This window comes from Branchiostoma belcheri, unplaced genomic scaffold (assembly GCF_001625305.1).
Source record: "Branchiostoma belcheri isolate BF01 breed outbred unplaced genomic scaffold, Haploidv18h27 scaffold2, whole genome shotgun sequence".
NCBI classification, from domain to species: Eukaryota; Metazoa; Chordata; class Leptocardii; order Amphioxiformes; family Branchiostomatidae; genus Branchiostoma; species Branchiostoma belcheri.
This window is the reverse complement of record NW_017803490.1, coordinates 2,668,079-2,692,037: the sequence shown is the minus strand read 5'-3', so window position 1 is coordinate 2,692,037 and position 23,959 is coordinate 2,668,079. Positions and strand designations below refer to the sequence as shown.

Sequence of the window (23,959 nt, the reverse complement as noted above, 5' to 3'; positions counted from 1 at the left end):
GCGCTAGCAAGGCAGAAAATGTAATAGACCCATGAAAGCAGTCAGAAAGCCCTAGGTACTGACGGCCAAACCAGTTCATTTGCTCGGTTCTTGATAGAGCTGTGCGCCTAAACAAATTTTAGGTAAAGGTACATGGGTTATAGAAAGGTAACTCTCTCTAGACCAGACTATTTAAAAACAATTTTTCCAAGTCTTCCAAGAGTTCCAAGAGCTGAATTTTATAATAATTCTGTTCGTGCAGCTAGCACTAGAGTGCTTGTCAAGGCTGGAAATTGGGTAGACTCAGGAATAACAGAACGCATTAAGGCAAACAAATTTAATTTTTTTCAGCTCCCAGCTTTTTAAGAATAATGCTCAAGAAGATCAATAAATAACTAGAAGGGAACGTTGCTACCTAGTTAGTGGTTCACACAGTTACAAAAATCCATTCTATTATTAGTCTGATGCAAATTTTTCCCACAGTCTCTTGTTTCTGTTTCATTCAATTCTTACTCTGGAATTTTTATTACATTTCACATCAAAATCTCTGAGATGAAGGTAAACTTAATGTCAAGGGTTAAGACCCATCAGACTTGTAAGCCATTTAGAAGCCATAGGTGCAGTGGGTTGTTAATCCACAGTGTCTAGGGCACGGTATTGGAAGGCAGAGCCCATCTCTTTCCTTCCACTGCCTTAGCTTTTACCTCCCCAAACAAAATCAGGTACCCATTTTCTTACACCTGGGTGGAGTGAGCAAAGCCTTGTACTAGTAAGTGCCTTCCCAAGGACACAACGTCTAGCCAGGAATGGAACTCATGACCTTTTGTACATGTATGTGTGCTAGTGCTGCATACCGGTTCACTGGACTTGGATCCGGACTTGTAAGAATGTTTAGGTTCAAGTCCAAAAAAACCTAAAAGTCAAGAACTGAGTCCAGACTTATTACCATAAAAGACCATTTTACATACCCCTTTTCTTTTCAAACCATCTAAAACCTTCCGTAGATTGCAAAATCTTTGCTGCAAAATGAAGAAAACATTGCCATCGGGCATCGTCAAGTACCGGCCTCCAATTGTTATGTGGTCAAAGTTTCACCCAGACAACATGCAATTTTGTATATGCCATGGGCTTAGGTCCGGACTTACAAGTCCGGAACTGAACCTAAACCTCTGGACTTGAATCCGGACCTCAACCTAAAATTGTGTTTAGGTATGCATCACTAATGTGTGCTAGCCTAGCCAATTGGCCATTTTCACTCCCCCAGTCTGATAACCAAAGAAATAAAGCAGTGTGGCCCAAGCAGAGCGCCAACAAGGCATAAAACGTGATAGACTGGAGGAAACAGAGTAAGCCCTGGGTACCAAAAGTACACGAGCCAGGAGTGTGCTTATATATCAGCCTGTCAGGGGCAGTTTTAGGGAATAAACTTACAGCAGCAGCAAGACGTGACAAGGGTTCGTATAAGTCTGAGGAAACACTCGCCTAGAATGACGAGAAATTGAGAAATATGTAAAGAGGATTATATTTTTGCATCATAGAAAGACATACATGTCAAAGAAACTAAATTCCCCATACAGTGTACTGTAATTCACCTAATGTTCATGGTAGCAAAAGTTCACGGTCAGAGAAAACTGGACATGTTCACAGGACTATATATTCACGGTGGCGACACCTGCAGGAAAAAGAAAGTCCAGGAATTATTTGTTAACTGTATTATCATGATAAGTTCATGGTACAGAAGTGACAGTAAAAACAGTAAACATAACTGTTACAGTACTGTGAAAAAATCAGGAATTGTAGTATATCAGGATCTTGAATGGAGTGTGTTCAAAGGGACATCAAAGGATGTGGTCTCACCAGTGTAGACCTACTGGACAGAGCTGCCTTGAAAAACATGAAGACTTGAAAGCTGACTGCTGCCCACCCACGTGTCAGGGACCCCCACAGCAGTATAATAAAAAACTCTATGGATACAGCTATAAATAACTGGGCACATAATATTTTAAATGAGAACAACATTTGTACATCATACAAATTTGGAAGACTCACCGGGCATCAAAGTGAAATTTCCCACTCAGAAATTGTTTTTCTCCCACAATAATTTGGTTTCAAATAATGCTGTGGGCAATACTTTGGTGACTTTGTGGCTGTGCTGATTTGATTGTGTGTCTGTCCATTCATGTAGGTTTCTGTCCTTTCATAATATGTATATTGCATGGTGACTGAATAGGATATATTTATAGAATCTGATGCTGATATAACTGTTTGTCCATACATGTGTGCGTGTATGGACTGTCATTTCCACAGTTGCGAAAACAACAGAATGTTGCAATACCTTGAATAAAGAAGTGTTTTTTATGTGTCTCCACAAAGTGGAAAAAGCAATGACTTTGAAAAAGATTCTGGCATCACCTGTCCCTCTCAGTAATGTTACAGTTCCATTAGGATGTGCCGACATACGTCAATGATGATGCTTGTCACACTTAATGGCGTAAAACACTATGATGAAGATGTACCTGATGGACAGAAGGATTATCTTTCTGATCTGTAAGTACTTCCAAGTAACATGTTTATTTCACATTGATGGCTATGCCAAATTAACAATTGGTTCTTGGGTTTGCCCGCTTCATTTTTTCTGATATGCAAAAAAAAAACATTCAGGTTCTGAATCAACTCCAAAATGTTTATATTTTGTCCAAAATAGCTGAACGTCCTTGTCTTCCTAGTTATTGAATGCAGTTGTTTGATTTAAAGTTCAAAATTCATTGTTTGAAAAATAAACCAGCCTGGTGAGTTGACTTCATACCTCCTATAGGTTGCCTAGGCCTTTTTCTTCACCCTGTTGCTTCATATTTTTCCCTAAAACATCTGAGAAACAACTAATGATACTGGTATCGCCTAACAGTGTAAAACACTATGATGAAGAAGTCAAATGATAGACAGGAGTACATCCTTCTGGTCGGCAAGTACTTCCCAGTAACATCACTTCACACTTGTCTAATGGATGGCTCGGGGACTGTCTATGGCACGGCAGATTTGTCAAGTGCCATGCAGTATGATTTTTATGCAAAATTCATGCTTCAAGCGACGATATAGCACGATAAATATTCACATCTCTGTATCACCTGCATATATGCACTCTAGTACAGGGGAGATTGGAGATGTGCAGGTACACATATTTTTAAGCTTGTGCACAGTATAAGATGTATGTTCTTGTCCTAATTATGTTTGATACATATCTAAACTTGTTTTGTTTTTGACTCTAGGGCCGTCAACGTTGACATATTACACACAAAGCATTACGCTGCATATGCTGGCGTCTGTGTGGTGTAGTGGATAGAGCATCCGACTGTCAACCGCAAGACCCAGGTTCAATCCCCAGGGTTGGACCCAGACATGTCCGGACATGCACCCAGACGTTGTGCCCTTGGGAAAGGCACTTAACACGCATTTCCCCCCTCAGTTAGAGGGTTCCTGGGCCCTACTAGGGTTTGGGTTGGCGTTAGGAAGAGCATCCAGCCGTAAAATGTTGCTTCAAAAAAAGACTTGTACCTGGTGCAAGCACGTCTAACCCCCGGCTGGGGAAAAATGACGTTAAATTCGGTTAAAAAAAAAAAAAAAAATATGCAAGCTTTGAACCGTGAAAAAAACAAAACAAAAAGGAAAACAACACAATTGTTTATGAAGTAACCAAGTTGAACTTAAAACAAGAGTGCAAAATTAAATGTAGCCCGACACAAGCCACAAATTTTATCAACCCTAATAGCAGAGCACTAGTCACAAAACATGGTACTTTGTACAGTTATAATCCGATCTTTCACACACCACTAACCAATAAAAAACATTAAGTATGTATTAGAACCCCCATGGGGCTTCTTGTATTAGAACGATAAGGTTGGGAATATGCCTGTGCATGACAGACCATACTAAGTGGCCGCAAAACCTCTTACTGTGAAGTCATTTATTTTCCCTTTGAGTTGAGTTGACTTCACAATAGGAGCAGAAAACAGTCTTTTGCAGTGCATTGAAACAACTCTGTTGTACAGTAGTATTGGTAGAAATACTTTTTTCAGTGTTCTGAATGTCAAAATTTTGTTTTACAATGCAGAAATACTTTCTGCAAATACACACTTACATGTTAAAGTCTGGATCTAAACCCATGGCACATATAAAATTGCATGTTGGCAAGCATTTTACATAAAATGAAAAAAATGTATATTATAGTATAGCTCCATTGAACCCCTAGCCTGATTTTTCAATCTGCAAAATTGCAGGTTTTTACATTTTTCTTCTGCAATATTGATAATGTCTCTGCAAAATACAGTCTGCAGATACCTAACTCTTATTGTAGTATTTGAAACATAGATTTGCAGTGGTATAATTCTGAGACCACAAAAACAAAACAACAGCAATGATTTCAAACTATACCGTATCATGCAAACCAGGCTACCAGCCAGCATGCTAATACAATCTACCGCGATGAATAAGAAATGAAGACTACATGGCAAATTCCGTGGATTGAAGCACAAATGCGGCATTAGCGAGGTTTATAACGATTGATCGGTTTCATTAGAGACATTACGGCCTAAAGTCACTGGCTTCTATATATGGACAAGCTAATTATCGCTGGCCTTGGTGCTAGTAATAGAGCTGTTAATTATTCTGAAATCACCCTTTAGTTTGAATACATATGCTTTTTTTAAAAAAAAAGTGTCTCTTTTGTATTACATTTAATGGCTTACCATAGAATAATGTCTACACGTAGATATTATGAATCTATAGGATAGAAACTACTACCGAGTATATCAAATTTTGTAACAAATTTTCAATTGAGCTTAATTCAACTGTTGACTTTTGTACTAACATTGGAAATTCAATGTTACTGGCCTTGGTGCTAGAAAAAGTGTTCTTGATAGTTCTAGAATCTAGAGTTAGTTTTACACAAATCTGTGTACATACGTGGCATTCTATTTTGCACATCTATTAAAAAAAGCATTTTTATCTATGTGTAACACTAACAGCACACAACAAAATGACGTGAAGAAATATTATTAATAAACCCAAAGCCGGGCAATAATATCGCAAAAATTTACTGCCAAACGCGTCCATAAAATTTTGTAACAAATTTTCAATTCTCTTGACCCACCGACATTGATGGATTTTGTAGCTCTCCTGTTATTCCGTCGTCGTTCTTTTATTAATCCCAACTGAAAGGAAGCTGCATTGTGATTTGGCTGCAGTCATTTTCATCATATGCTCTGGCCTGTGGCCAATGCATTATGTATTAATCATCATACATAAATGTCTAGGTTATGAGTTATATATACCAGTGGTGGGGGGGGGGGCATTTTGTGTCATAAATGATAGGGACATGGTCTGAGTTGAGCACAAAAGAATGGATGTCTTTGAACTTCAGTAGATCGGTAGGATTATCTGAAGAGTGCGTTTTAAGATTCGAGCCACAGTTTCTGACTGAAATGTTTCTAGGATCCATATTTTAACTTAAGGACATATTGCGATGGATTGTGCAGATGGTATATGGATCAGCTAAATCTTGAGGATTAAATTTCTATGTTGTAGCTATATCACAAGCTGTCATCACAGCAACTATTGGGCCAAAAAATATCCTAGTTACTAGTTACTTCTTATTTAATAATAATATGCAAGCTTTGATATTTTGAATGATTGAATGAACACATTTTACAGTTAAAAATCATCATTTCATCAATGTTGGAATCTTTATGTCTCTTCAAGTTTTCATATAATATATAGTTGAAGTATACAATATATTATACAAGCTCACATAAATGAATTCAAATCATGGTACTCAAATATAATACAAAGAAAGGCAACATTAACGATGTCACAAAACCCCCCTTTGGCATGAAATCTGTAGTAACATTACTGGTGTCATAAAGCTTGATACTACAGGGCTACAAAATGGTCTTCAGCACCGAAGCTGTACATAAACAGTGACTTAATGAAAGGCACAGTAGCGAGCAAAACACTTACCATGCCCGTCATAAAATGTCTATCTCTAGATATAGAGATTTTTCAGCAGCGAGATCTAATTAATTTTCAGCTAAGGTTGACGTTGAAGGAAACACGAAAGAAACGAACCTGACGTGTCATTTGTAGCAGTTAAACAGCTGACAGGACGTGGCGTGTTTACCCGCGTTATGCTCTTTAAACCGTCGCTGGCTCCAGCGGTTGCGGAAAACAGGAGATAAATTATTCCGTTCGCATTGGAGAGTGGCGGGACTGATGAGCCCTGCTGCCGTGTGCTTTGCATGGTCTCCCCGAATCATTAGTACTGCACAAACTACCAACGTGCCGCTGCCCCGATAATCCAACCCTGGGGTAGCCCGTTACTATGCAGGGCTTAGGGGGAAGGGTTCAAAATGCAATGTCCTCAAGTTATATTACACTACTGTGGACTCTAGATCTCTCTATATATATATACATGTAATACAGGTCTATAGCCCGTTACTATACAATTTGGGGGAAGGGTTCAAAATGAAATGTCATCAAGTTATATTACAGTACCGTTGACTCTAGATCTCTACATAATGTAATACAGGTCTGTATATATAGCCCGTTACAACACCAGGGTTAGGGGGAAGGGTTCAAAATGCAATGTCATCAAGTTATATTACACTACGGTTGACTGTAGATCTCTACATAATGTAATACAGGTCTGTAGCCCGTTACTATATACCAGGCTTTTGGGGGAAGGGTTCAAAACACAATGTCATCAAGTTATATTACACTACTGTGGACTCTAGATCTCTACATATACATGTAATACAGGTCTGTAGCCCGTTACTATCCCAGGCTTAGGAGGAAGGGTTCAAAACGCAATGTCGTCAAGTTATATTACACTACCGTTACGTTGACTCTCTATAATACAGAGTTTACCTCATAGGTTATACAATTCAGGGCTTGATCTATACCTAATTTGCAGGTTAAATTGGAATCGTGATGACTTTATCTCAAAGGTTACACAATTCAGAGCTTGAACTATACATAACTTGCATGTTAGATTGGAGTCGTGATGACTTTATCTCACAGGTTATACAATTCAGGGCGTGAACTATCATGCTATGACATATGCGGGTTAAATATGAGTTGTGCGGGTACTGTATTTCAGGGCTTGAGCTATACATAATTTGCAGGTTAAATTGGAGTCGTGATGACTTTATCTCATAGCGAGTCATAGGTTATACAATTCAGGGCTTGATCTATCGTGCTATGACATATGCCAGTTAAATTGGTGTAACATGCGAGTACTGTATTTCTGATGTCTACCCACACAATGTAATGTCTGCATTCTGTGATTGAAATGTTGCATTTTGGAATCAAAAGTAAGCTTAAAAGCAATCCTTGATGATACAAAACTTAAGGAAGATCAAAGTAGTGAATATAAAAAAAAAAAACCTGGAATAAGCCAGTTCATACATTGTACATACAGTTTGAAATGAGCAAGTGCAAGATCAAAGGCCCCTAACTTGGCCTTTGCGACATTGTGCTAGGTGCCTTTCCCAAGGTCGCAACATCTAGCCAGGAATGCCAAGGATTGAACCAACATCTAGCCAGGAATGCCAAGGATTGAACCAACATCTAGCCAGGAATGCCAAGGATTGAACCAACATCTAGCCAGGAATGCCACGGATTTGACCTCTCGATCTCATGTCCACTTGCCTAGCCATTCAATGCCACGGACTAACAATGACTCTCCCCTTAAAAACAATCAATGCCTCTGGCCACCCTCTCCCTTTATAGGGGTTGTCCAATGTGATTAGGGTCAGGGGGGCAGCCTGCAGGCAGGATGTACCGACATCTCTGATTGGCTCGACTCAATCATAATTCATGAAGACCATCTGAGCACACAGCTGTCATCCAACACATCAAAACACACAGACAACCAATAACAGAAAAAAATGGTTGTCTTTTTATTTTAATATCCTGGATGTTTTGTGAATTATCGGTAAGCAGGAACGTGATAAGATATTAGTATTGACACAAATCCATTTGATACTAGCTGGTATTGGCAGACTTGTACTTATATAAGCACCTTGACTTCAATATTATGAGCCCTGAAAACCCATTGGAAACATTGAATGGTTACTGCCTTTTGTTGAAATCAGTGGAGATCAGTTATCAGTTTTCATTCGACGTTTGGTCACCGTTGCATTTTAGAATTTTGCCTGTTGCAGAGGATATCTTTTCTCACATAACATTTGGTCACTAGAGACAGGATGTTAACCTTATATGCGCCAATACGACCTTATATGAGACGTTCTACCGAAGTGCTATGCACAATAAATTATGAGTTTTGTGCTGGTCCAGTATGTTCTGCTGACGTGTTGGTTAAGCCTAGATCTGGTGACCCACACAACCGTATGGCGGGTTACAAAAATTCAATTAACAGCTGTTGCCGTTCCCAAACGAGTGAGGACGGAACGATTTCTGTCTGATTTACACTGGTCGGTCGTTATAAGACTGTAAATTTTGAAACTTTCACAGGGGTTCGAATTTTCATGATGACCCTCCACCGCAAATTCATCACATCGCAAATATATGCCTCCCTTGTGTGTGTAAATCACTGTACGAAATTTTTCAACTGCAAATTCAAGATGGTTAATAATAAAAAGTGTAAGCATGTCAACAGAACATACTGCACCTGCACGAAACCCAGAGTTTTCACAATTTTTGTTGGATGTATGGTCAACGTTGCGTCATAATTTTGCCAGTTGCAAGCAAATTTATCTTTTTCCCCACATAACATTTCAGAACTATACATGGGATGTCATTCTTAATATGTGAACAATTGCTTATTTACTTAACGAGATGCAAGATGTATATCACAAATGGTGGAAAGAAAAAATGAAACTATATAATACATGTATGTTGAAAATTACTTGCAAATGTCATTCTAAAATTAGGTTTTTAGCATTCTAAAAAGAGGTTTTTAGACTCTTAGATTTTCAGTACTAGTATTTTGAAAATCTGAGAACTGATGCAACAAATCAAATTACTGTGGCCTAACTTGGATAAAGAAAAAAAATCCTCTTCCTTTGTTTGGAGGCTTCTTGTGAATTTCTCATCTACATCAATGCCACTTCCAGACAGATTTTCGCTGTAAAAGTGCGTCACAACGTATTGATCAGCCATGGCTTTGACGTACATTGGTGGCATATGTCAAGCATTAGCTGGGGCTTCATTACTTTCTAAATGTACCATACCACATCTATGGCAAGCGCCAACAGTGCTAATGTGTAATGGTGCATTATAAGTTACACTCTGCAAATACAAAAAACCTCCAGGGCAATTTACGAAGAAAGGACCCAGAGATGACACGCTAGGCTTAGGACTGTGAAGCCATTTGTACGACTATGTGAATCCATACCCCCCAGGGATGCACCGTTAATGCTGGTTGGGGAAACAGTGTGGAAAGCAGCATATTGTCAGGCATATGGTGCTGCATACTTGAATGCTGCATATTGCCTAGAGATGTTGCATGCAGAGATTTGAAATGTTGAATATTACTACTGATGTCAACCCACAGGATAGAGGCAAATGGCGGGCTGCCATCAAGCCTCAGCATCAGAGTGCATCTAACCCTCATAAGACAGGGAACTACAGACCATAAACCAGATAGTGAGTGAGTGAGTGAGTGAGTGTGTAAATATATGTTAAAGGCAAACAATTTTTGTCTAGAATTTTGTCTAGAATTATGTTTGATTATGATTCTTGGACCTTTTTGCCTCTTGTACAGAGGTTTTGTTTTGGTAGGTCTGTTTGTGTGTTTGCCTGTGTTTCTGTAGTGCTAGGTACATAGAGATCCAGTGACAGGAAGTTAGGTCAAAGGTCCCAGAAGAGGTTATCTCATTTCCTCTCTTCATTTTCCTGCTATATGTTCACCTGTGTGTGGATAGTGTTCAGCACCAAGGACAGGCATGTTTACCTGTGTGTGGATAGTGTTCAGCACCAAGGACAGACATGTTCACCTGTGTATGGATAGTGTTCAGCACGAAGGACAGGCATGTTCACATGTGTGGAAAGTGTTCAGTACCAAGGACAGGCATGTTCACCTGTGTGTGCATAGTGTTCAGCACGAAGGACAGACATGTTAAATGTCTGTGGATGGTGTTCAGCAGTAAGGACAGGTATGTTCACCTGTGTGTGGATAGTGTTCAGCACGAAGGATAGGCATGTTCACCTGTGTGTGGATAGTGTTCAGCACCAAGGACAGGCATGTTCACCTGTTTGTGGATAGTGTTCAGCACCAAGGACAGGCATGTTCACCTGTGTGTGGATAGTGTTCAGCACCAAGGACAGACATGTTAAATGTCTGTGGATGGTGTTCAGCAGTAAGGACAGGTATGTTCACCTGTGTGTGGATAGTGTTCAGCACGAAGGATAGGCATGTTCACCTGTGTGTGGATAGTGTTCAGCATCAAGGACAGGCATGTTCACCTGTGTGTGGATAGTGTTCAGCACCAAGGACAGGCACGTTCACCTGTGTGTGGATAGTGTTCAGCACCAAGGACAGGTATGTTCACCTGTGTGTGGATAGTGTTCAGCACCAAGGACAGGCATGTTCACATTTGTATGGATAGTGATCAGCACCAAGGACAGGCATGTTCACCTGTGTGTGGATAGTGTTCAGCACCAAGAACAGGTGTGTTTACCTGGGTATGGATGGTCTTCAGCACCAAGGACAGGCATGTTCACATTTGTATGGATAGTGATCAGCACCAAGGACAGGCATGTTCACCTGTGTGTGGATAGTGTTCAGCACCAAGGACAGGCATGTTCACCTGTGCGTGGATAGTGTTCAGCACCAAGGACAGGCATACCTGTTGCGTTATGGGAGCCAGCCAATGCAATAATCAAGAGGAAATCCACAATTATAATGATTAAAACAAGAAATTCAAATTAACTGTAAATATCTCACATAGGTACGAGACATTCGATTTCTTGTTACTATAGCAAGAGCCAGAATAAGTTCTGCTACGTTATTCTTGCATGGTCTGATAAAAATCCCATTTTATGGTGTAGACAGGAACACATCATGCGATGGACAGAACTAATTTCCAGACCCGCTCGGGTTGTCACAAGTATCCCGGAATATTACAGTATTACTATACCGAGCATGTTCCACCCAAAACGCCTGATTCCATATTGATCAGTGTGTAAGTGGCATTCAGCTGGTATAGCTTCTCCCACAGACAGACTGGAGCCAGTGGAAATTACAGAAAAAAATGTGCCAAGAAGAATTTCCTTGACAGGAATAAAAGATACTGAAAGGTTTTGGCAAAAAAAACCTTTTTTGGCAGGAGATTCAATTTGGTTGTGCTTGGATTGGACCCAAGTTTTGATAGCTCAAACACATTGATTTTCAACTGAATAACATATTTACTTTTGCAGGGGGCACTAGTATTTTGCATTTTTCTTTTACCCATTTTGTAATTATGTATTTTGTCATTGTGTTTTACTCTCGTTTTATGTTTTTTAGTAGAAGGCATCATATAAGTAACTGTGCTTCTTGCCTAATACTCAATAAATATGTGAATAAATAAGTGAATAAATTTTGCAGAAGGAGGAAAAAGCAGATATTAAAAACAATCTTGTTCCCTGTTTAAAAGATGAAAATTATGAAATGACTTCTACAAAAATTAGTATCAACATGAACTGACAAACTTTAAATTCTAATCATATTCATAACATACTCCATCAAGAATAAATTATATGCTCCAAGACAAGGGCAATGGGCTTGGAAATCTACATTGAATCAACGCTTGTGCCATAGAGTTTATAATGGATTGACTCCTATTGCAATTGCTGGCATCATTCAAGGTACAAGATTTACGAATTGGTGTTGGTTCCAAGCCTAAGTCAAGCTCATATCATTTGACATTGGCCTTTAAAAGTTTGAACATACATTTTATACATGTTCTGCAGTGCATGTAGGCATATTCATCCATGTAACAGGTTTCACCTGGCAGATAGTATCACACTGTCAGAATTTTATAGGTTGCAATAAAAACATTGTCAACACAGTTGTCCTGGGAATAATATCAGAAACAAAAATTAGATTATACATTTGAACATACATGTACTACAGTACTTGATCATGGTAAACATGTATGTTATATATATACGTGTCATCTGGCATATACTGGGTACTATCACACTGTCAGAATTTTATAGTTCACGTGTCAACTCAGTTGTCCTGGAAAAAATATCAGAAACAAAAATCAAATTATACATTTGAACATACATTACACAGTCACATACATACTTGATAAACCCTGTATGTTATATGTTACTAAGGTGTCACCTAGCAGATAGTATACTATCACGCTGTCAGAATTTTATAGGTCACGTGTCAACTCAGTTGTCTTGGGAATAATTACATCAAAAATCAAATCATACATTTGAACATATATACTATGGTACCACTTGGCAGATAGATTATATACTATCACACTGTCAGACTTTTATAGGTCATGTGTCAACTCAGTTGTCCTGGGAATAATATCAGAAACAAAGATCAATTTATACATTTGAACATTGTACAATGTTTCATCACTCAGGTGTCATATCATGGAGCTAGAAATGGTCAAAATTATGTCCCTTGCAGGAGTCCACCCCCAAAAAAAGGCTAGGGTCTGCAATTTTTTCTGGGGTCGGTCGGGAAACAGGAAATGCAACAATTTTTTTTCCTGGGCCTTATTCCATATGCTATTGCTGTAGCCAACACGGTGAATCATTTCTTTGCACTTTAAAGTTCTTACAGTAATGACCCTTCTTAGGGAACCCTGCAGGACACTGAAGAGATAGCGCTTTGAAAAACAACTCAAGAAAGCGGTCGTGACTTCTGAAGACTTGGAAACACTCTTCTGACAGTTTCTTAAATCATGACAAAACGTTCCTCGCAGTAGGCACTCTTGAAGTTGCTTCGGGAGGGAATTTGGGGAAATATTCTCTAAGACCTTTGCAGTATTCATGTGTGCATTGATGTGTTTTAAAGCTTCTGAAGAGTAGTTTGTAGTCGGCACCACACGTATATCACACACATCCCTCTAGCAATACAGTAGTAAAGTGGGTAGGTGGGTAGATGTTCTGGCAATCCACTAACACTACCAAGTACCAACTCACCTTCTATCTGGGACCCCAGAAAGTGCGAAATGGAACGAAATGAAACGAAATGGAACGAAACGGCTTTCCTTCATACACATTTCGTTTCATATTGTTCCATTTCGTTTCATTTCGTTCCATTTTGTTCCATTTCGCACTTTCTGTACACCGTTCTAGGAAGAATGGTCTTATACAGTAGTAGCAAAATTCATTGTCAAATTTATCTCTCTAGATTGTACCAGGTTGTCAAATGGTATAAGAACTTGGTGCAGTTGTTTCCTTCCTAAGCAGCTGTTGTTATTTTGTACATTTTATATAATTAACGATGATGATTCCTAAACAAGTATAATGGAATTCCTAGATTTGATACCAGTGTTAGAAATACCCATCTGCAGTCTGCATTTTGCAGAGACATTGTCAATATTACAGAAGAAAAATTAAGCAACCTGCAAGTTTGCACAGACTGAAAAAATCCTTTTGTGCTTACTACTGCCTCTATACTAGTATACAAGTGATGTATCATTTGCATGATTGTATTTTTCAAATTGCATGTAAAAAATGTTTGCCAACATGGCAATTTTGTATATGCCAGGGGTTTAGGAATTAGATCCAAACTTTTACGTGTGTTACACTGTACATGTACTTGAAGAAAGCAGCACAATATTTTGACATCCTGCAATATTGCAGAACACTGCAAAAAAAGTATGTCTACCACTACTGGATAGAGACATTGGTAGTAAATCATGCACAAGTATGTCAGTAGGGTAGACAGGACTAGATCATATAGAACGTGTGGGTGGGAATATTCGCCCGTCCACCATACCGGAGCGTAGGTTCAAATTTCACCGCCACGCCCCCCTTTTTCTCTCCACTCCAATTGTACCTTGAAACATGGAGTTTTTCTACCTCCATGCTTGAAAGAATCCACCCATAACCATTATTTTGGCGGGAAAATATTCACCTACACGTCTGCTACATCAGACGATAATTTCCCTCAGCTTTAAAAACCGTTACATAACCGCCATCGGCCAACATCCAACCAAATAAAAGCTGCGTCGATACCATCGAATTCAAATGTCGTGCTGTTCTTAAAATCCCTGCATGCGAATTTTTCTTCACTATATCTACAAGATGTGATAAAGAAACGTTGAAGGAATACAAAGAGGGGACCTACGTTGGTTTTCGGGCAGGAGGAAGGCGGAATAATGTAGCGGCGATCGATCCAGCACACAAGTGACGTGACCCCGGTATTCCCTCGCGTGCTTTCAGCGAAACTAGATACCCAGGCAAGCTACAGAGAACGTCACTGCCCTCAATAGCTAAAAATCATGGACAACGTGCTATTTGTCTCATGTTTAACGGTCCTATATACATCTTCTGCACCGTCATAGTTATGTAATAATGATAATAAGAAATCGACGATTTAATCTCAACATTTTTTCTCTACGCCACTAGAGAACAGTTAGAGAGTGGAATCGTCTACCAGAAAATATTGTTAAGGCCAAGACATCGTTACATATAACTTCAAGAATGCCATTAGCACCATGTAGTTCTAAACGACAGTTACGGGTACTCACCGCCACCCTAGCTCTGCTTTCGGTGGCGGACAGGGAGTGGCGCCCCTGCCCATTGAGGAGCTGCAGACCACAACATACACACACAAAACTTGTACGCGAGCGACCTCCCCATCCAATACCCCCACCCCCACCGTGCTGGAGCCCTCAACTGTGGTTGTGCACGTATTGGGAAGAAGAAGATCTCTGTGAATATTGTTGAATTTCTTGTTCTATTACATGGCGAATGTCTCATTGGTTCTGTGTATACATCATATACATTACTGACTTTCATGGATGTACTAAGTATATAGATAGATACAAAAGACGTAAATATAGCAGGAAACTGAAGACAGGAAATGAGATAACCTTTGTGACATGCACTTCCTGTCAGTCTGTGGTTACAAAATCCCCCCCTCGCCGATCGCTTCCTGTTACTCTACTGTATTCAAATATCTACGGACACACAAACAAGCGCATAGTCACACAAACACACACACACACACACACACACACACACACACACAAACAAACACAAACACACATAAACATCGAAAATATTACCACCTTTCCCGAACGTTATATAAGAAAGACAGAAGGAAAATTTTCGAGTCCTAAAGGTATAATACTTTTGGTTTGGTTTGGTTTATTCAGTATATGGTAAACCATGACAACAGGCACATTTGCAAGTGAGCTCTAAGTAAACTTTGCCACATCATACCTGATACCAGTAGATACGTTTCGGTAAGACGGAATGCACGCTGCCTTAAGCAGAATCGATCAAGGAAATGCCATGATGGCAGGGCTATTCCGTTTTAAAAGTGGAGGGGAAATGTCAAACTTTTACCCTTTTTCGAATTCTTTAATTTTAATTCCAGATTTCCATTTCAACTAGTTGCTCACTATTTCCCGTTCTTTGCATATCTTGAAGGGTTTTTTTTTCATATTGAAGACGCTTCATAATGAAAATACGAATGTCCAAGTGGATCGTCTGCGAAAAAATGTCTTACTTCTACTACTAGTACTACTGTCCCTGTCTCAATTATATCTCAAAATATATAGTTTTGCCCGTTTTTTGGCGTCTTTTACTCGTTTTAAAAATTTCAACGTCATTTTCTTTCTTTTCTCAGCTACCCCAGCGAAATATTTTTTAAAATCGTCCTCCAAAAAATCATTCAAAATGAGCCAGGAAAGAAGAAACCAAAACAACTGAAAGCCACATACCTGTCTTACGATCAGCCCCTTGTACACCTTTATCACACTAAGACAGTCCTACCTTTCGCGCGCCTCCTTGGGAAAACCAAGTCAGTAGCAGAAGAAGCCCGCGGCTGTTCCAAGACCCCTTGACGTCATTCAAGGAACCCTCACATGAATTCTTAAGTTTACACAGGAATTTCCGTGGGTGTGGTATAGCGATGACATGTAGCGCCGTGAGTGTAGAGGTCTACAGCGGCGGCGCTGGCTTATATATCCCCCCGGATGGCTTCACGACGCCCGGCTTTAGGCCTGCACGATTATCGATCAATCGGTATCTTTTCCCGTCACGTCGGCTGTCGGGACGTATTAATCACAGTGGAGAAAATTGAACCTGTTCTCGTCTGAAATCATGGCTTTCTGGCACGTCGTGACAAAGAGCTTGGATTCTTCTCTCCAAGCAATGATTGTGGGGCGAGAATGTCATTTGGAATCTGATCTTCTGAATCCTGGTTTTGCCATATTTAAATCGCCCACTTGTGTGGTTCAAACGTTTTTGAACATAAGCGCGCGAGCACGCACGCACGCACACACACGCACACGCACGCACGCACGCACGCACACACACACACACACACACACTAAATATCCAGTTATAAAATATCCCTTTGATAGCATTGAAATATAGCAATGTTAGAAGCATTTCTTCACATAATTTCATAAAAACGGCAGACTGTACATCAAATAAAGAAATGTCTATAGCTAGAGGAAAATATAAACGTATTTTACAACGTAGCGTTACAAAAAAAGAGTAACTTCCAAGCAGGTGTTGAAAGAATTTATAACGTTTTCTAGCTAGCCGTTTCGTAAGGCTATTTGTAACACCAGCGGGCGCTAGAAAGCATAACGGCCACGCCTTTCAACTTCTGCCTGAAGATAAACCTATAAAATGACCACCGTGGGAAAATGTTACTAAGTGCGAGTTACGTTTGGACTCCAGCTCTAGATGACCAATAACGGGCTAGGTTTACAGCGGAAGGTGGCACATAAAAGCTTGGAGCGAAGCCAACAGGAAGATACATGTCATAACATCTCGGTTTAAAACTTTGTGATGATAGTCACAAAGCCGGCTAATATCTCGATGAAGATACTTGGGTCTAAAAGGGTTCTCGGACAGATACAGAGTGTAAAAAACTATAGTTCAAGAGAATAAACTTTCTATAATAGCCCGTAACAAATACTAGAATATATAAATCTACAAATATAAAGTACAGTTGTACATGATGTCGTGTTCACTGCGTTGGTTACTTCTAGTAACGTGTGTGTTCGGACATACGAAAGTTCCTACAAATATCATGGGGAAAATGTAGCATCTCTAACAAGCTCTTTAGATATTCACAACAAACGCAAGATCTATCCAGTTGCTCAAGTAACTGTTTTCTTGTGTAACAAATACCTAGATAACAAGATATTGTTATTGCTCTGTTTCTTCTTCTGTTCCAAACACTGACCACGTCAATGACCTGAACCAGACCGTCTGTCACCATGGTAACTGGTGTTGGGTTACACAATGTTGCAATTTTATAGTAGGAGGGATTTAGACTCCTGTCACCATATATATGTATGTGTTTGAGTAAGAGCAGAGCAGACCATACGCGAAGGTAAACATTATGCATTTGCTTTGCAAATGTTACCTTTCTAGTTCGTTCATTCTTCGTCTTCCTCCATCCTTTTGAAAGTCTCCCTTTCTTCGTAGCTAGGTTCCTCCAAGACGTATTCCAAGCCTGAATGGGCTGTATATTTCTTTTTATTCGTCGTTATCTTCATTAAGGACCTTTCAGGGTGAAAGATGATCATGACAAGTGACCCTTTAACGATCGGATCGACCCAACCGTCATCCGAAAAACCGTTAATACGCAGACAAGGGCGCGATATGCAGCGGTGTTAACAGGCCTCGAAATTAACTTTTCTTCCTATTGTCCCAGCACTGTCCCAAAAATAAATTTCAATTGTGAGGATGAACTGTTTCAACCTGTTTTTCGGGAAGTATGACTTCAACTTGAAGTCAACATTATTTTGCTTATGTTAACCCCCAGGCGCACTATAATTGCAGAGTAGACACAAAATTCGCAAGACTTTTCCAGATCCAAAAGCCGGGACGTGTGCCTGATCAACAAAATAAGGACTGACATTCTGATGTTGATTATTTTTCTATTGTCCCAAAAATGCCTTTTTAGTTGTCCCTGGCTAAATTCTAGTGGTCAGTGGCCATTGGACCATCGTCAATTTGTAGCCCTGGTTAATACATCGTGTGCTGTGTGCTTTGCTACCTCCGGATTTGGAAGTATTGTTTTGGGTGGGTTTGTCTGTGGGTTTGTGTGTATGCTTGTCCAAGAGTTGCAGGGAGAGTGGGTTTCGTTATAATGCTTAATCAACAGAGAGGTGAAGCCTGAAGGTTACCCAGCATGCTATAGGCCGGGTGGAAGTAAGTGGGTGGTACGTGGGGGAATTCAGGAAGCGTTTGCCTGTAGTGCATATACAACATCGCCGAGAAATTCTCAATAATACATAAAACATGAAGTTCATAAAAATTCTAAATAACTATAATAAGGGAGGTGTGACAGTTTCGATTTCATGCTTTCGCGTATATTTGGAAATAACAAAACCATATCTAAATGTCTTTCCAAATGAACCAAAAATTGCAAAAGGTAAATCGACCTAAACGAGATTCATGTATAATGCAGTAACGATAAATAGTCACACATTACAGACGTAATAAAGTTGCTACGTTTATTGCTAGATCATATCTTTTCTAATTAACGCTGACTTAATTGAACCATCCAACTTAATGGGGAAAATATCATCAACGAAACGCGTCGAGATCTCTCAGAGGACGGAGAAACATGGCGTTTTGGTTTGGTTTTAATAAAACGTGCGAACGTGCGTTAAGAATCGGTATTAGCTTGGCAAAACGCCCGAGAAAAGATTTCATACCTGTGTGAAATATTGAAAGCTTTTGAGATTTTCTTCATTCTTGTGGCGTTTTTGCTCATTATAACCTTAAATTTCCATGGGATACCATAAGGCAAGACTACAACAGACATGCATATCCCAGGAAATGATATAACCTTTTCTGGAACCGTTGACCTAACTTCCTGTCAGTTTTTTCGATATGCCTAGCATGTGAAAATGAGTACGGAAACAAAACACACAAACATACCGAAAACAAAACTTCCGCACAAGGTGGTAACAAAATTGAGGACAGGACATGAGATAACCTTTTCTGGAACCGTTGACCTAACTTCCTGTCAGTGTTTTCTCTGTCCCTAGCAGGTGCAAATGAGTACGGAAACAAAACACACAAACATACCAAAAACAAAACTTCCGCTCACGGTACGTGGTAACAAAATTGCCACTAAAACAGCTGCAAGTATATGTTAGGAAAGCTGTATCTAAAAGATCATCATAACCAACTTTATTGAAAACATGACAAATTGATGTGATTTTGCGCGGCGAAAGCATCTATAACGGGTACAGCGCTGGAGATTAAATCAGCGGAGAAAGTTTCGATAAAAATGTTGGCAGGCCGCCACACTGCGCGAGCAACTAATGAAATAACGGTGACCATGAACTCTAAGGTCGGAAATTTACCGGCTGAAGCAAAATTACTAAATCAATTTTTCGCTAAAGGGGCCATCATAAACTTTGAGCAACATGTACGTGTCAGAAATGATGACAGCGCCCGTAACACCAAGATAAGCATAAACTTACACATTTTAGCACGAAAAAAAGTTTTTTTTTTAACAGCAGTTGTTGAACCCCGTTTTTTTTCCGTCAAATATCGGTCTGAAAACCTGTCGTACTACCGCTGTATTCATGTTTACCTTCGTAGAAGAAAAACATATTGTTTTTGCTCTTCTTCCTCTTCTTCTTCTTCTTCAAAGAAATAAGGTCAATGACCAGGACCAGACGTCTGTCACCATGGTAACGGGTGTTGGGTCACATAATGTCACAAATGCCATGCAGTTCAAGAGGGGCTGCATTCTCACCATATATATGAGTGTGTTTGAGTAAGAATAAACAAAGCAGTAGTAAAGGTAAACAAGATGCATTTTTCTAGTTGTTGCCTAAATTATCCCCCCCCCCTCCGCCGCCGCACATTTGTTCCGATCTCATCCTCCAGCCAAGATCATTACTGAACTTTCCCCGACGCCCTGCAGGTCAAATATACCAGAATCAGCTCGGTGGTCTGGATTCTGACTAGCCGTCTCTTGGGTAAAACGTTGAGGCATTACAGGACCTTTTTAACCCGTCCTTTCGCATGTTGAAACGGACAAACGCGATCCCATCACCACCTTTACCAATCGATCTCAGGCTTGTTTTTAAACACTGTCTGTGACTGTACACACAAGAACTAAAGTAGCAAAGGTCCTCTTACTTCTTTCTAAAAACCTTGGCAAAGCCAAAGAGACTAGAGAATGCACAGAGGGGTTTTTAGAACACTGGATGGTGTATTTTCTCTACTACCACTGTGACATCGCCGAAATTTAAATCAGCGTTGACTTCGTTTGCTAAGAAAACGAGAGGAAGGTGTTAAGAGCCTTCTTTCAGCCTTAATTGTCTAAAAGGGGCCCACTCGACCCTGAGTAGGTCAACAAGCGACCGCGGTTGCCATGGCAACGCCTTAAGACGCGTGGAGTGTGTCTCCTGTGTGTTAAGTCTGTGCTATGCCAAACACAGTAAAGCCTTACGGCAAAAACTGAAGTGAAGCGTAACACTTTTTGTGGGTAGCGAGTAGTGGTAGTTCAATGGTGCCGTTCGCGTTTTAACTTTTTTCAGCTGGGTCACACCCACTTTTTTTCCAGAAGTGTGTTGGGTTCTTTTACGATAGTCTCTACCAGGCCTTCTTTGGATAGTACGATTCGGCAAATTATTCTCGCTCAGGCCGCGTACGTTTGTTAGCCTGGTAGCGACTGCTTTGTACGTACAGCAGCGTAATATTAGACATCCCCGAGGCTTAAACACTGGCTCGTCCCTGGCTGTAGGAATGCGCTGTGTACAAATTGAATTGACAGAGAAAAACCAGACAAAAAAAAAAACGGCCATTCTAGGAAAGGGGAGAGTCGCTACCATACAAAAATAATTAGGGCCAACCTTAAAATTTATTGGATTGTGCGAAAAAAAACGCGTATCAGGTTTCAAATAAAAACAAAAACACTTGCCACCGTTCTGTTAAATCGTGCTAAATGTAACTATAATAGGATTAGAACGTCACGCCAAGTTTGATACCAACAAAGTCGGCGACCGGTGGCCCCAAAACGTTGGGTCGGACCATTCTGAAATAGAGGGGCGTACCATCAGGCACTAAGTAAGTGACTCACTCAAAAATGCGATTTTTTTAACGGAAATTTGCAACAGTTTTTTTACGTACACGTTACCATTTTATTCACTAAGCAATGTGCGTAAATTGTACCACAGCTCATATATTATACAAATTAAAGTGGACACGCGAAACCACGAAATCACAGCTCCTCCCTTGTGATTCAGCTACAGGGAATTCTACAAATTCTACCACATCCGCCTGACGTCACTTCGATCGCTCTACAAGATGTTTAGACATTTTAAAACAACACTTTGACGTTGTAATCCTTGTATATATATGCGTGTGACTGTGAGTAGACGTTTTAGCCCCTCCCTTATGAGTGTAAATGTTAAAACGATTTTAACGCTCAATGTGTTACGTGTAGGATGAATAATCCGTCTATAATGTGGGAGGTTTAAAACAATATCACCGTGCCAAGTAGTTAGCGAGTACTCTCCAAGCAGATGTTAGGGAAAGATCGTTACCTCTTCTGATTGGTGCCCGTGTCAGACAAATTGAAGATCGGCACCAATCAGAAGAAGGTACAAATCAGAGATAACCAATCAGAAGAAGGTACCAATCTTTAGGAACCAATCAGAAGAAGGTATCAAGCAAGTGTGTACCAATCAGAAGAAGGTAACGATCTCTCCCTAAACCTGTCCGGAACACCCCTACAATAACAGTGGTTGAGTCTTCGTACCAAATAGAGGTCACACATACTGATACAGAGCCGGCTGTTGAAATGTCTGCCACAGAGCGCCTGAAATAATATTCAGGGGCGACCAGACAATAAAGATCCTACTAAAACACGTTGGTACAAAGATACATTTTTACGATGACTGTAAATACCACGTATTAATGGTGTGTGAGAATGGCTGAGTGTAGCAGCTAAAGATTACGTTACATGATATAATTCTGGAGGTCAAAATTCATCAACATTTAGCAACAACTCGGCATAGATTCGCCACATCGACTGCTAGAAAATCATATTATATCTTCCTTGGGGAATACACGTTTTAGTTGCATGAAGAGAAAGACAATTAGACGACGAAGTGACACAATATTTTCAGAGTCAATAATTTCTAAATCGGTCCTTGCGCATGGTTTCATCTATTGTTCTCTTAGTTGTAAACCTTGGATATTAGAATTTAATACAATTCTCTTAATTGATTGATTGATCAACTAATTGATTGATTGGTTGTAGGCTTTTGTGGTCTGATTTTTGAGCTTATACACGCACCTTTGGCGAAACACATCGGCTTCGCAGGCACAAGAATCGTTATAAGTTGCATATCAAAATCAAGCGACCTGTCACACCCAATACATAACCCCAGCTGTCATTATAACAACCTAACATACATCTATCGTATCAGACAATAAAAAGAGCTTTCTATAATAGTTCGATACAAGAATGATTTTTAGAAGAGGCGAAGGGGAACTGTGTCGATTTCTTATCATATTTACACAGGACACACACACTGACACATGACATGTTATTTGATCGTTGTGATATAAACAAGGTTATTTTCATACCGATCGTTGCTCAAATAAATGAGGGATATTCTGGAGAAGCAATACGTTAGGGAACGAAGGTTCATGGAACTTGATCTACATATTTACAAAATTAAAATTTTCATTTCATAAAGCTTGTTTGGGAAAAAAATTAAATGCGGATAAAGCGCTTTTCTCACGCATGCACGCCACTTGAATGGGTACTTGATGTGGTCAAACAAGGTTTGGAGTGTGTAATACTATCGTTGTTCCGGGGCGAGTCGAGGGATTCGATTTTCAATTTGAATATTTTTCAGCAGCAGACATAACCTTACATAATTATGGGTTTGGTACTGGTTTTGGAAAGGCATAAAATTAAAAAGCAGTTGGTATAACGTTATATTTTGCCATCATCTCCGTATTTTTAATGTATTTGCTACATCATTTAGCCCTGGATTATGAAATTGAAATAACCCTGTTTTTTTATATATTCGTAAACGCAGTCGACATGAAACTATTAATATTCCAGTCATCTAGTATAGTAGATTTCCTTATATATATATAGCGGATGGATGGGGGAGGGGGGCGCTATCGCCGGAAACATTGAATCACACACATTTCACTCTACTGTAAGATGAGAAAATACACGGATACCGTTACGTACCTTAGACGGTCGACCGGCGGCGAATCATTACTTGGTGTCCGCTTGAGAAACCCGTTGGGTACCGTTACATATGTATCGGTGTTACATACGGTGCATCAAGGCATACATGTGCTTTTCGCCCTCTCGGCCGGCCTCGCCACCGATTTTTTGACAGCTCGAACAAGGGCGACAGGAGATCCCCAACCCCAACTGTGCACCCCTGGGTTCCCTGTGTTACCGTATATGGAAGTAATTTGCATACGTCCTGTCAGTGTCTGGCAAACCCCAGACACATGATGGAGTATTCCCCCGGTGCCCCTGTAGGAGAAACCATTCTTTGTGGGGAGGGTTTAGCTTATATTTTTTATCAAATTGTAACATTATAGGACGTTTCTATCCAGTAAATTCATATATTATAGAGAATTTAACTAATTATCTATTGTATCATCGGCTTTAAGATTATTATTACGTTTATATTTGCGTGATAAAATGTATTACCTTTCCGTATCCCCCGATTCACTGTGGCATGATCCAAAGGAGGCAGGAAATACTTACGTAATCTCCTGGTTCTAATCTTCAAGCCTGCTTCAA

The 23,959-nt window shown here is 39.9% G+C and overlaps 1 protein-coding gene across 1 annotated transcript in view; it reads right to left on the bottom strand.

Moving 5' to 3' along the window:
- Positions 1-23,479, bottom strand: part of LOC109469033 (alpha-2,8-sialyltransferase 8B-like) — a 41,734-nt gene extending 18,255 nt beyond the window's left edge. Inside the window, exon 1 of the mRNA XM_019767425.1 lies at positions 23,390-23,479. The gene's annotated coding sequence lies outside the window, so the exon portion shown is untranslated. The remainder of the gene's footprint in view (positions 1-23,389) is intronic.
- Between the last annotated feature and the right edge of the window lie 480 nt (positions 23,480-23,959).